The sequence below is a fragment of the Periplaneta americana genome, chromosome 7 (genome assembly GCF_040183065.1).
Source record: "Periplaneta americana isolate PAMFEO1 chromosome 7, P.americana_PAMFEO1_priV1, whole genome shotgun sequence".
Taxonomy (NCBI): Eukaryota; Metazoa; Arthropoda; class Insecta; order Blattodea; family Blattidae; genus Periplaneta; species Periplaneta americana.
The window spans coordinates 79,540,793-79,556,328 of NC_091123.1; the positions used below are offsets into that span (position 1 = coordinate 79,540,793).

Below are 15,536 nucleotides of genomic sequence, written 5' to 3' on the forward strand. Positions count from 1 at the left end.
GTGACCCAACCAATTCCTTTTCCTCTTCCTGATCAGCTTCAGCATCATTTCTTCACCCACTCTTTCCAACACAGCTTCATCTCTTATTCTGTATTTGTTAAATTCTAAAATGTATAAACAAATCTTTCAAGTTTTTTTAGTATTTTTGCAAATTTCTTGAGTTAACAACGAATCGAGTGACACATTTCCCATCGTGATAGGAGCTATAATTTCTCAAAATTTTGCATAAGCAACGAAATTATAGACAGTATATAGATAACTTATCGCAATAAGACATGAACTACTCCATATTAAAAGAAAAAGTAGCAGCTAGACTCTACAGAAAAAAATAATATATACATATATATATACACATAACTTAGGTATCATAGCTTCATTTTTTAGAAAAAACGAAAAGTGTGATTTTTGACAAAAATAAATATAAAATTACAGAATATACGTAATCTTGGAGGAGGGAAAAGAACAAAAGGATTCCTAAAATTATTATTATTATTATTATTATTATTATTATTATCATCATCATCATCATCATCCTACTACTATAATCTGTGCATTTCTAAATGGCGGCTCAAGATCAAGCAATGGACTGCATTTGCCACGTGTGTTTACCTCAATCCTGGGGCATTCTCCTCAACTACTGTAAGTCAGCTGGGACAACCGAAATTACCATTGCTTCAGTTCATAGTTTTCAGTTCAGTGACTCATGTGTGGTTTGCACTTTTGCACGTGACCTTGAGCCGCCAGTTCGAAATGCACAGATTATAGCACGAGCAACTTACTCTTTCTGGGGGGCTAGAGAGTTCTTACATAAAAAAAATCAATATTATCTTTTTTCTGGCAATAAATTATTATTATTATTATTATTATTATTATTATTATTATTATTATTATTATTATTATTATTATTATTATTATTATTATTATTTGCTGTTAGTGCTACTTAGAACCATTCATTCTCTTTTCGAGGACGGCAGTGTTTTGTACTAACAGGCCTATACAGCGCCTGTGCAGTACAATATCTCATTCCAGTGTGACATTTTAGTAGTGCCTATTGTTGTGATGTAGTTATACCAGGGACAAGTGTCACGTTATTTTATTCCCGGAAACATTATCACTTATAATAGAACCAGACTGTACGGTAAACAATGCCTTTCCCTTTCTGCAGTCACATCACAAGATTTCAAGATTGCTGCCCGCAGTTTACGTTCCACCTACAAGATAGCCACCTATTATTACCATTATCATCATCAATCTTTATCACTATCACTATCACAATTATTATTGTATTAAATTATACCATTATCATCATCAGTTATTTGGCTATATTTTATAATCTTCCCGTAAAGTAATACATAAAAAACATAGTTTGAATATTATGGTCATACATTTTTCATACGTTAAATAAACGATACTACTTCGAACTGTGATCTCATGTTCGTTGTTACAGTGATATGGTCAATTAAAAAACTTGAGGTTCAGTGTACGAAATCGCTGAACAGTGAATGTGTAATTATTCATTCTAGTTCAATGTCCTGGCATTACGGTCCCAATTAAAGTGTCATCGAGTAATGTTTCGATTATAATTAGAAGCAGTGTACTGTAACAAGACTGAGCGGCGATTTTCTACAAATTAGTACTGTCCTGCGTTGGGGACAATTCAGGTCATAAATACTAACTCATACGACATGGCTTTATTAAATAAATTCCGTTTGAATGTGAGAGCAGATAACGAATTCTGTTCTGGTTTATAACTGCAATTATTATACCATCACACCAGGGTGCGAATTAACGGGGAAAGAAAATAATTGATATATTATCATCACCGGCAAGCTGACAACAATCAATAGCTTAGGAATTACAAATCTTATCTGCTCATGGATGTAATTATTATTATTATTATTATTATTATTATTATTATTATCATCATTATTATTATGATCAAGATGCAAGACAAGCAACTCACTGCGACCAAGCATTGAGCCGTATCAAATGAGGATAATAATTTTATGTATGGTATTCTCTATCTAAGATTCTATCCCTCCCTCATCAGAAATCTTAATTCGCACCCTGCACCACACCATTATGGTTCAAATTGTTTCCTACATAATTTAATTTCTTCCTGTCTTCCAGAATTTCTTTCGTCTACCTGACCGTAGATAGTTCTGTTACCTTTCGGCTTCCATCATGCTAATATGTCCCAAACAATTAATTTATACCATTTATTCATTATACAATCCTCCATATATGACGCTTCTCTCACACCGCAGGCTTATAGGCATTTTCTCTTATACACCTAGTCCAGTTACCGCGAAACCAGCCGTAGTTTCTAAACCCTATTTAGCGAAAAAAAAATGTATATACAATTTAAAAATGAATTGCCTATTTCACGAGGTGTTCAAAGTATTCTCCTTGTGATTCAATACATTTTGACATCTCCGAAGATACTGTAATTCTGAAATGCTCGACTAATCTCGATACTTTTTAAGTCTCGAATATCCCGGATATTGTATCTGAAGAGATGGTCCAGTTTAATGACCAGCCCACTCTCCTGATCTGATGTCTCTTAATCACTAATTTGAGAAGGAGAACATATCAACAGTCTCACTTCCAAAATGCATGCGTAAGACTCACAAAACCTTTTAACCAAGATACTCGCAACATTTTGTGTGTTTAAAGAGATTCCTGGTGTATTAGGCCAGCGTGCCAGAGTTTCTTTCGACGATGCAATGCTTACACTGAATGTGGTAGTAGCCAGTTCCAATAACTTCTGCGTTAAGTTCATGTAATTTTTGCCCTTAAACTTTTGCACAAGTTAATATTATTACTCCTTTGGTAGGCCTATTTTGTCCATCATGTAGTCCCTGATATTCACGGATGATTCATGATTACTTCCTAGACCGTGAGTTCCTATTCTAAAATTTTTATATTTCACCCAGTCTATGAATTCCTTCAGTTTAAGCACAACTTTTTGAATCACCCTATACCTGTGTCCGTTTAGGATAGCTCTGTGATACCTCCAGACTGATAATGATGAAAGGCAGTGGGTGCAACAAACCCACGCGGTCTTAGGCAACTGATATGGACTCATTACGCTACTATCGACTTTGAACGTAGACAAATTGTCTGGTAAATTTGCTTGTTGCCCTTACATTCATGAAAAAAACTTCCTTTCATTGTCGTAGGTCTTTTACATGAGACACCCGCTTCATTTGTCTCCCGAAGAAAGCCATACAGTACTGTGGATTTTTACAGTCCTTTAGTATTAATCGGTATCACAAGCAAACGTTCTCATTGGGGAAGATAACTTTTTTTCCACCACGTTAATAATGTGAAAGCAAGTGCTTATACAAATTTTGGCCAGTCAAGCGCAATTACGAAGACCGTAAAAATAAGATGCCTTTGTCCGTTTACAGAAAGAAAACATAATTTCATGGCAAGTTTCATTGGAACACATACAGCAATTGTTGAGCTATTTTTCAACATATTCCCCACCGGAACTGAGACATTTGTCGTACCGTGGGATAAACGTTTGTATCCCTGTGTTGTAGAAGTCTGCTACCTGGGATTTGAACCAGTGTGTGACAACCGTCTGCACCTGTCTGTCGATCCCACGGTATGACAAATGTCTCAATTCCAGTGGAGAATATGTTGAAAAATAGCTCAACAATTGCTGCATCTGTTCCAATAAATTTTTTTGATGAAATTTGTTTTCTTTCTGTAAACGGCCGTAGGGAAACTTGTTTATTACAGCCCTGGTAATTGCGCTCGAGTGGTCAAAATTTGTATAAGTACTTGTTTCGACATTATTAACATGGGGGAAGAAAAAAATAACATTTATTATATGCCCCCATGATGTTTGCTTGTCAGCTGGATTTGGACAAGCGAACCCCGAACTAATTAGAAGCATCTATATTCAGGCTGTAAAGTTACCCGAAAGGATCACATTTATATTGCTCCTCCCACCCAGAAGTTCAGTGAACATATAATGTTATTGTTCTTAATGTAGGAACAAATATAAATCAAATTAAGCAATTCTCACAGAGAGCAGAATAACAATAGACTCCTTAAAGAACAAATACAACCACAAATATCTTATAAAAGAAATCAGGAAGAAAGTCTTAATTTTGGAGAAGGTAAACTGGACGGTAGAATTCTTCTGGATCAAGGCCCACGTCGGAACATACGGTAATGAACTTGCGGATCGACTAGCGAAGGCAGCGGCACGAAACAAGGACGCAGCAGTATGCTTTGACAAAATTCCAAAAAGCATAATTCAAACTGAAGTAGAAGGAGAAGGAAACTAAAATGGCAAAAAAATGGGATGACACCACAAAGGCAGCGATAACAAAATCCTACTTCCCTAATGTAAAAGAGAGGCTTAAGATGGAATTAAATATTACAGCCATCTTCACGTCAATGATGACAGGACACGGGGTGAATAGAGCCTACCTCCATCGATTCAAGTTACTGGAGAGTGCAACATGTCCGTGTAATAGTGGAAGTCAGACTGTAGATCACTTGCTATATGATTGCACAATATTAAGGAAACAAAAAGAAACAGCATTTCGGAGATAGCAAAGTGGCCACCTACCAAATATCAGCTTATAAAATTCCATCTTCAACCATTCATTACTTTCATCAATTCAATAGACTTTGAACAATTGTAGGAATGCAATTATTGTTAGGCTATACATATTTATCTTTCAACTTTATTATAAAATCTAAATATGTTATACCTCGCCTTAACTATTTGTTTTAAAAATTCACAATTGTAATATATTCATATTCCGTTTTGAGAAGGATGATCAACAAGCCAATAACGTTAGCGATGAAAAGAAGTCTATTTAAAATCCATGTATTCCTCACTTAAGTGAGAGATACGAAATGAATATTAATACATGGGAAGTGAAAGGACTCCTTTTTGGCGCTAGGGGAACTTCATTTAAGTTAACCAAAACCATTCTCCTTTCTCTTAAATTTTCTAATGAAGACATTAACAGAATCTGTCTAATGGTATTGAGAGATTCATTATCCATTTTACACAATCACTTGTATAACACTACGTTATAGTATATATTACTTCATTTCATTACTCTTCAATGTACTTTCATCTCATGTTTCTCCGAAATCAAATTGTACTTTATTTTTAAATTGATCATTGTTCCGTATTCTCTCCGCAATCATATTGTATTTTTAATTAACTTCTGCTTTGTATTCTGGATCCTAGTGGTCAGCCGTAATGTCGGCCAGATGGTCCAAATTGTGGAATTTGTGTACTTTTTTTTTCTTTTTTAGGTTAAACCATATGTATTTGTAATAATTCCGTATCTTGCTTAGGTATGATAAATGTAAATAGGCAAAATTGACTAAATTAGGCGTATTCAACAATACAAATCTAAATGTATATTTATTTTAGGAAAGGGAAAACCCTAAAAACATGTAGTATTACTCTGTGATAGAGCATGTTGTTCAATAAAAAAAGCAAAAAAATCGTGAAAAAAAAATCTTGAATTTGTGCGTCCATTTCATTTAGCACAAGGTTGCTACGAAACAGAGTCACAATCGTCAATCAGAAAAAATGAGCTTTCAGAATGGACTTACAAGGTTTCCGAGTGTAATATCTGTCTGAATTCAAATGTCTATTCAAAATAATGTATTTCAATCAAGAATTCACAAACCACAGAACAATCGTGCCACTCAATAAGGCACGATGCTCGCTGCAGGAAACTGTGTGTTGCGTCACAACGACGCCGTCATTGGCACGAAGCAGCACTTAGTACTGACGCAAGAGCTCCCTGGTGAGAAAAGCACTCAACAGCGCCTCCTGGCTTTCTCCGATTTTACTTAATGCTCAGTAACCGAACTCCCACCCAAGCCCTACCCTACACTATTTGCAATATTTGTCAAACCACGTGCAGCCCATTTGTTTTCGTAGAGAGTTGGACGCAACAGTGTACATTGTATAGTTTTAATTCACATAAATGTATGCAAATGGTACAGGAGACAAAGAAGAAAATAATTAACAGACATGGAGCAAATCGCACACCCAGTAATATACTATCATTTCCATTTAGTGTTTTGCCCAAGGGCAGGTCTTTCACTGCAAATCCAGCTTTCTCCAGTCTTTCCTATTTTCTGCCTTCCTCTTTGTTTCCTTATATGATCCATATGCCTTAATGTCGTCTACCATCTGATATCTTCTTCTACCCCTAACTCTTCTCCCGTTCACCATTCCTTCTAGTACATGCTTCAGTAGGCAGTTTCTTCTCAGCCAGTGACCCAACCAATTCCTTTTCCTCTTCCTGATCAGTTTCAGCATCATTCTTTCTTCACCCACTCTTTCCAACACAACTTCATTTCTTATTCTGTCTGTCCACTTCACACGTTCCATTCTTCTCCATATCCACATTTCAAATGCTTCAATTCGCTTCTCTTCACTTCGTCGTAATGTACATGTTTCTGCCAAAGACAATGCCACACTCCATACAAAGCTCTTCACTAGTCTCTTCCTCATCCTTTTTCCAGAGGTCCGCAAAGGATGCTCCTTTTTCTATTAAAAGCTTTCTTGGCCATTGCTATCCTCCTTTTGACTTTCTGGCAGCAGCTCATGTTACTGCTTATAGTACACCCCAAGTATTTGAAGCTGTTAACTTGCTCTATTGTCAAGTTTATCTTCTGTATTTTTCTTCCTATAATCACGCTCTTCATCTTATTTGCATTTATCTTCATCCCATACTGCTCACAACTGTCATTTAGCTCCAGTAGCATATCCTTCCTCTTCTACTAACAATGTCATATCATCACAAAATCTTATGCACTTTATTTTTCTTCCTCCTATTATGTCTCCTCCCATCTTCTGAAAACAGAATATACTGTCGTATATCGAAAATCACATATTACTTTCGTAAATTAGTTACAACGCTGTTTTACAAGTTGGAGGTATGAAATTCTAATAATAAAATAGTAAATTATCAAAGGTTTTGCTATCTATTTATACAAATATTTTTACAGCAGTATTTTAGTAGGAAACAGCATATTATCTTTACAAATCACGATTTTCGAGTTACGATACTATTTTACTGCCAGTGCGAAATGTACCATCGTTCCTTGTAGAAGAGATATTTTAGAATGTTACAGTCGGTATTCCCATAACAAAACAGTTAGGCTAAATGGAGCAAAACTGTAATTCTTTTTAACGTGGAACTTCTATGCTCGAGTGTCAAATGAACGAAACGTTGCATAAATTTCAATATCTGACATCAGTTGCTTACCATGGGTAATGAGTTAGTATATCACACTATTCTGACGTCACTTGCTTAGCAACGGATCATACTCTTGCACTGAAATGTTGTTTGCTAGACGTATGAATATAAACTTATTTTCTTGAATTTTTCTTAACATATGGACACATAATCCATGTACTGTGGATCCCTATCACCACGGCATGGCCCGTCCTCAGGTTGCGGATAGAGAAGACGGCCTCCAGATATGGAGAATAGCTGGAATATATTGCATAAGCAGTTGTAGACAGCCAATAAGGGGTGGTCGTCCAGCTTGGGGGTTGGGCGAAGGGCTAACAACCCATCACCGTAAAAACAGCTTATTACGAATCCATACAATAAGCCTCGGAATGGAACTGATTCTCTGGCACAACCACAGCAATATGCGGATGACGTGAATATGTTAGGAGAAAATTCACACATGATTACGGAAAACACGAAAATTTAACTTTAAGCAAGTAAAGCGATAAATTTGGAAGTAAATCCCGAAAAGACAAAGTATATGATTAGGCAATGGCTCGTAACCAGAATATTGTACGAAATGGAAATATAAAAATTGGAAATTTATCCTTCGAAGAGGTGGAAAAATTCAAATATCTTGTAGCAATAGTAACACATATAAATGGCGTTCGGGAGGTAATTAAACGCAGAATAAATATGGAAAATGCCTGTTATTATTCGGTTGAGGAACTTCTGTCATCTAGTCTGCTGTCAAAAAATCTGAAAATTAGAATTTATAAAACAGTTTATTACCCGTTGTTCTGTATGGTTGTGAAACTTGGACTCTCACTCTGAGAGAGGTACAGAGATTAAGGGTGTTTGAGAATAAGGCTCTTAGGAAAATATTTGGGTTTAAGAGGGATGAATTTACAGGAGAATGGAAAAAGTTACACAATGCAGAATTGCATGCATTGTATTCTTTACCTGACATAATTAGGAACATTAAATCCAGACGTTTGAGATGTGCAGGGCATGTAGCACGTATGGGCGAATCCAGAAATGCATATAGTGTGTTAGTTGGGAGACCGGAGGGAAAAAGACTTTTGGGGATACCGAGACGTAGATGGGAGGATAATATTAAAATGAATTTGAAGGAGGTGAGGTATGATGGTAGAGAGTGGATTAATCTTGCTCAGGATAGGGATCGATGGCGGTTTATGTGGGGGCGGGAATGAACCTGCGGGTTCCTTAAAAGCCATTTGTAAGTAGGTAAGTATATGTTTTGTGCTATGTTACTTTATTATTTTTAAATATTACATGTAGAAGTCATAGTTGTGGTTATAGGAATAACATCTAATAACACAGATCCGTCCAAAAATGTATGCCAAAGTTAGAATTTATTAATTATTTTTAGGAACGTCGTTTCGTTTGACTTATGACAACACGTAAAATAAAAAATTATATCATATATACATAATGTAAAATGAATATAGAAACAGGAAATAATGCCACAAAACAAGGAAAAGGCTAATAATAATAATTGAGTCTTCTCATACTAGGTTTATCAAGGTGCATTCATATGTTGGTAGGCCTGGAGTCCGGAAAGTAACTATAACCTAAAGTTTCATTTTCCGTACTGGTTTGGAGTACGGAAAGAAGTAAAATTCGATATAGTATGAAACAAAAATTATTACGAGTCATGTGCTGTACTCGACCTACCGGAGTATCACCGTCCAGCGGGAAATGGAATCTAACAAGACGTTACAGAAGGCAGGGTGTGAAACAAAAAAGAGCAATGTAGCATGAGAGAGAAAGAAAATACCAACGAAAAGAAGATTTGATTTAAGGGCAGAGACTTCCCGTATCTTATCGTCGCAGCAACCAAGGGTTGGATTGTGACCCTCCTCAGCCGGACGATGGGGATATAAATCGCGTGGGGCCCGGGAATACTTACGTCCGGTGATGGTGGTGGCTGTGTTTCAAAATGCGCACATAAATCAAGCGACTGACTGCCAATTATTGCTATGCTACCGTCCGCTACTTCAAGCCGAGGGTCAGAGGTCCTTACGTGGCTGCTCAGCGCATGCGTGTACTAAAAGAGAAATTGGTCATTGACCAAATGAATATTTGTTGCTATACATGCCCAGCGTGAGAAAAAAGAACCAAGGCTTTGTTCTTTAACAGTCGTTAAAGTATAACTCATATTAAGATACTAGAATCATTTAGAAGTCAATTAATGCTTTGAAAAGATCATTTCAGATCTCGAACGCTGCACCTGTTATTTTGACATACTTATCTCCGCCCATATGCGGAGAGAAAACCGTTTTCTTGTGGGGACAAAGCAAAACCATAGAATCCCCATATAATGAGATTATGAGGTACATCATTTACCTCCTCCCCCGTTATAGCTTGACCGTGGTACAGATATGGGAATTTGATCATTTAATGAAGGTATTGTAAAGTAAAGTAAAACTGTAACAAAATATACAAACAATTTTACTTTTTTTTTCATCTTGTACGGAGGAGGGACCCGAAGGCTTGCACTGCAGCCTGAGGCTTATTGTGCTTACCACTCCTATTCTTGTGAATGATTGGATAGTCGAACGGCCGCGTTCTTGTACAAGTGCAGCACGCCATACCGTGAACTTAACCCAGGCTATTGTATGAATGATGATATGTGAATTAATGATGGCGAAATGAGTCCGAGGTCCAACACCGAAAATTGCCCAGCAATTCTGCTTCAAATGGTTGAGGAAAAACCCGGAAAAAATCCAACCAAGTAACTTGTCTCAGCAAGGATTTGAACCTGGGCCAGCTTGTTTCATGGCCCATGTGCTAACCATTACTCTATAGCAGTGGACCAATTTTACACTGACTTTATCTGTTTATTTAAAAAAGGAAGATATCATATGAAATGTAAATTATAATTATTATTTTATTTAATCTCGTCTTTAAGTTTACACATTATACCGGGAACACTTTTCTTTTTTCTGCATTGTTGTTCAGTATGTTATGCATACTGTATTTCTCCAAGTGGCTGCTTGAACATCTAACACATCAGTATAGGCTGTTACAAAAACATTACAGTACTTCCATTCCTTAAATGAGGTATAGAAATTCTTAACATTCAGAAATTTAAAATAAATATTAAGTCCAGACACATGGTCTGAAGATATCAATTCGTCAATTTCAGCACAGAAACTTAATCATAAATAAAAGCAAGAAAAATCTTTTGAAGTCAATAAAAAAAAAAAGTTCGGCCAAGTTTGGGGTGGGGCAGTACCCTCCCCCATGCCCCCCCCCCACAACTCCGTCTATGTCTCCACCTTTTTCTGTTTTTTTTTTTGCATTAGTGACAATTGTTGCAGTATTTTTAGGTAAGGACACAATAATTAATATACATATTTTCCAAGAACGATACGCATCAATTCAGGTCGACAACCATACAATTACCTACCCATCCAGTCAGGCATCATGTATCGATCCCTGTAATCTACTATCTAGCACTGGTTGGCGAGTTGGTATAGCGCTGGTCTTCTATGCCCAAGGTTGCGGGTTCGATCCCGGGTCAGGTCGATGGCATTTAAATGTGCTTAAATGCTACAGGCTCATGTCAGTAGATTTACTGGCATGTAAAAGAACTCCTGCGGGACAAAATTCCGGCACATCCGGCGACGCTGATATAACCTCTGCAGTTGCGAGCGTCGTTAAATAAAACATAACATTTAACCATCTAGCAACCAATCCATCTGATCAACCAACTACTCACCCATCCATCCACTTACCGAATCATTCATACATCCCTCAATACATTAAAATTATATTTCCATTCATCTACATAGCCATCCACATACCAACTCACACATCTAGTCACGCCCTTTCCATTTATTTACTCATTTTCTTATTATTCATTCATCAACACGTCCATGTACCCACCCTTCCACTCATCCAACCACCTATCTCTCCATTCACACACCCGCCCATCTACTTTTTTTTTTTTCATTTGTACATCTAAGGGTTTCTGTTCATCTCCTTTTACATCCACCTACATATCCATCATTACATCCATCCACCCACATACCCACCAGTCGTTCATCTCTATCTGTATTGGTATGAAGAGTTTCACATAACTGCAGATATCTCAATTTACATCCTCGTACATTCGTCCAGCTAAGGCCTAGATAAACTGGTGATTTATTTATTTATCCATTAATGTACAGTATTTATTTGTTTATTCATACACCAATTTAATGTATTTATTATTTACTATTTTTATTTATGTATTCATGTATTCATTTTTTCATTTATTTATCCACTTATTCATTAATTTCTTAATTAATATATTATCTTACATATTAATATATATCATTTATCTATACCTAGATTAAGTGTGCTTAAATGCGACAGGTTCATGTCAGTAGATTTACTGGCATGTAAAAAAACTCCTGCGGGACAAAATTCCGGCACACCGGGCGACACTGATATAACCTCGGCAGTTGCGAGCGTCGTTAAATAAAACAAAATAAACATCTATACCTAGATTTTGTTGTTTAGTCAACTGTCCGAAGGCAGATCTGAACTTCACAAGTGATACCAACAAGACAACACTTATAAGGCAACTAGGCCAGAAGATAATGGGGTAGGATGGCCAGTTCCTTTCCCCCTCTATTGCATACATCGCCGATTAGCTACATATTACATTAATCAGACTTCAGATGTACAGCCTACAAACAATCATTATTATTCTTCCTCTGACACATAACATCAAGTGAGATGTACTGTCTAATAATAAATGTGCATATCAGCCAGAACCTCAACCAGAGGCATTTTTGTTGTTCAGTCAACTGTCCGAAGACAAGTCTGAACCTCACAAGTGATATTAACATGGCATCACTTATGAGGCAACTACGCCAGGAGATTATGTGGTAGAGTGGCAGTTCCTCTCGCACTCGATTGCATACATCGCCGAGTAGCTACATATTACACTAATCAGAAGGGCCCGGATTTTAATGACATGTAATTTTTTTTTTCCTCATGCAGTATGCATTGCTCTCAAGTATTAAAATAGTGAACACGAACCTCTGGTTATAAAAATGTTAATTCTGTTGTGCATTTTTTCGTCACATTTTCTATTCTTGAAGTTTTAGGTCATTTTTTCTACTTTGAAGTATTTTTTGGTCATTACTTTCGAATTTTACTTCCTTTTCTGTTTTTTAGCAAATCATTAAATTAATTTAAATTCTTAAATTATTTAAAATTTATTTGTACTCTAACTACATAAATGGAAGTTTGATCAGTGGCTCGACAATGTACAATGATAAGCTATACTTATTTTTGTCGCTGTAACCAATTCTCCTATTTCCAACCTGCCTGCAGCAAGAAAAAAAGATGCCGTTCGACAATGTAAATATATGTTGAAAGTAGTTATTTTATCTACTTCTTGTCGCGGCAAACGCTTGATTCGTTGTTTTCATTGTCACAGATTTAGTTAAAATTACATTATGGTTTATTTAACGACGCTCTTAACTGCAGAGGTTATATCAGCGTCGCCGGTATGCCGGAATTTTGTCCCGGAGGAGTTCTTTTACATGCCACTAAATCTAGTGACATGAGCCTGTCGCATTTAAGCACACTTAAATGCCATCGACCTGGGCCGGGATCGAACCCGCAACCTCGGGCATAGAAGACCAGCGCTATACCAACTCTACCACCCAGGGCGACCAGATTCACAAATTTTCGGAGATGAATGTTTGGTGTTCAGTTTTCATAGTTTCATTCAGCCATGCCTAAAATAAAGCCGTCTAAATCTTGTCATTTAAGACAGATTGTATCTGAATTTGGAGTTGATTTTTTTCTCTACGAACGGTGAAGTGTTATTTTGTAAGTTGTACGAAACAAAGGTATCAGCCGAAAAGCAATTCACTGTTCAACAACGTGTGGGTCACGATAAGCATATACGGCCCGTGCAACTCGCAAGTAAGAAGAAATCCACGCAACTTTTACTGCAACAAAGTGTATCCATGAAGGAGAATAAATCATCAGATTTTTACAGAGACTTCTGTGAAGCATTTGATACTTCCCGCATTGAAGAAGATCTCACTGTCAGTGATTTAGCGCATTTCAAGTATGCTGCAGTTGATTAGCGGATGTGGAAAAGAGTTTCTCACAGTACAAAAATGTGCTTTCCGACAACAGGCGTTCCCTAACTTTCGAGAACCTGCGCATGCTGGTGGTTACCTTCTGCAATAATTATGAATAAGATATTTTTTTACACGTGCTCTTTCCTATAACATACAAATTCGCTATTTTAAATTAATATTAGTTTTTAATTTCAATTCTAACGTTACAGAAGTAAGAACTGTGCTGTACTGCCATACCGTAAAATGAAGACAAAAATCTTTAAGTCGTTTTAGACCATTTTATTATTTTTATGTCATTTTATAGATCTTTTTAGTTATTTTTAGGTCATCAATATCCGGGCTTTGCTAATCAGACTTGAGAAGTATACAAACAATTTTTCTTCATTCGACACATGTTGTGTATTCATATATCCATTCATTTAATCATTCGTTTCTTTAATTTTAATTTACATAAAATCCGGAAACAAAATATAAACAATCATTAACTATATTCTTAAACTTGTTAAATTAAGAACTTTTACAGCTTCACACTGAGGTTATTGAAATAGTTAATTGAACAAGTTCAACAATATCATTCGTGATACACAAGAGTTAAAAGTGGGTAATGAATGGCTAAGAACAATCAACGAATCCTTATGCAAATGTACATGTTACCGTATTTAAGAACTTCAAAAGTCTTAATGAATTTAAATACTATGATAGTCACAATCATGCCATGGTATGAAAGAAAAGTTTCACAACCTCGAGCGGGAATCGAACCTGCGACTTCCTGTTCTCCGGTCAGGCGCTCTACCACTGAGCTATCGAGTTCGTCTCACGCCAAAGGCTTGGAATTATACTTTCATACTGGCGACTCTGTTATAGAGTACTGTCCATAGCGTCTGATCTAGTCAGCACTGCTTATGGGTTGAAAGAAACTTTTACAAATGTAACGGACGTGTATACGTCACCAAACATCGTAATGATGAAGATTACATTCAAAAGTCTTATTACATAATTATAATAATAAACGTAATTACGAAATCTTATGCAATATGTACCAAACTTCGTGTACACGAACTGCACAGTGGGAATCCTGGATGAAAATAAAGAAGAAAAAAATTCGTCTGAACACTTCTTAACTAAACTATGTGACAACACTGTATTTTGCAACAAATTTTACTCCTGAGATCTTAGCTCAAGCTATCAGTACGTTACTTTAAAAACAATAATTCATTGTTCAAACTACCTCCCTCTTTTTTTTTTCTAATTTAGTTTTGAAAAAAAAGGTATTAGGATTTAAAGTCTTTAAAATACATCAAACTTATATCAATGCATTATTAAATTTCATACATGAAAATCACACATATTCATAAACACAAAACCAAAGGCATGAATATACTGTAATACGTTTGTTCGAAACCAAGTGTTTAACGAGCACTGCTTTTATCCATAGTACTGATATCGACCCTAGAATTTATAACAAATTAATAAATAAACATCCTCATCTATTTACCTCCAACAGTTTGAAATTTAAGAATGTAAGTAAGCAATTTGTTATGACTAATCATTAATTTTTATATATTATTTTAATTTAAAATTTCTTTGTGTTGTATTTTTCTGGCAATAAACAATATATCATTTTAAAAATACTTTTCTATAATGAAAGAAAATATTTCACTGCTGAATTATGTAACTTCGTAATAAATTAGCCTACTGTTTAATGTTTATCCATTTCTTGTCATGTAATAACCTGTCAGTTACAATCATAAACACAGTAAGTATTACAATACAGTAGACTACCCCCACATGGTTCTTCTTTAATCAATACTTACTTACTGACTTTTAAGGAACCCGGAGGTTCATTGCCGCCCTCACATAAGCCCGCCATTGGTCCCTATCCTGAGCAAGATTAATGTAGTCTCTACTATCATATCCCACCTCCCTCAAATCCATTTTAATATTATCTTCCCATCTACGTCTCGGCCTCCCCAACGGTCTTTTTCCCTCCGGCCTCCCAACTAACACTCTATATCAGCGTTGTCAGACACAGCCTAAACGGAGCGGAGCGCTCCACTATAACTCGTTGCGAGCTCCGGTGCTTCCACAGACATAAGCAAGTTCACGCTCCGACTGGACGTCTCTAGCACCACAACCGGTTGCGGAGCTTACAACTCTGACACTACTGCTCTATATG

General features: G+C 36.3%; 1 protein-coding gene across 1 annotated transcript in view; it reads right to left on the reverse strand.

Moving 5' to 3' along the window:
- LOC138703217 (POU domain protein 2-like) overlaps positions 1-15,536 on the reverse strand; it is a 2,136,291-nt gene that overhangs the window by 2,068,741 nt on the left and 52,014 nt on the right. The window lies entirely within an intron of this gene.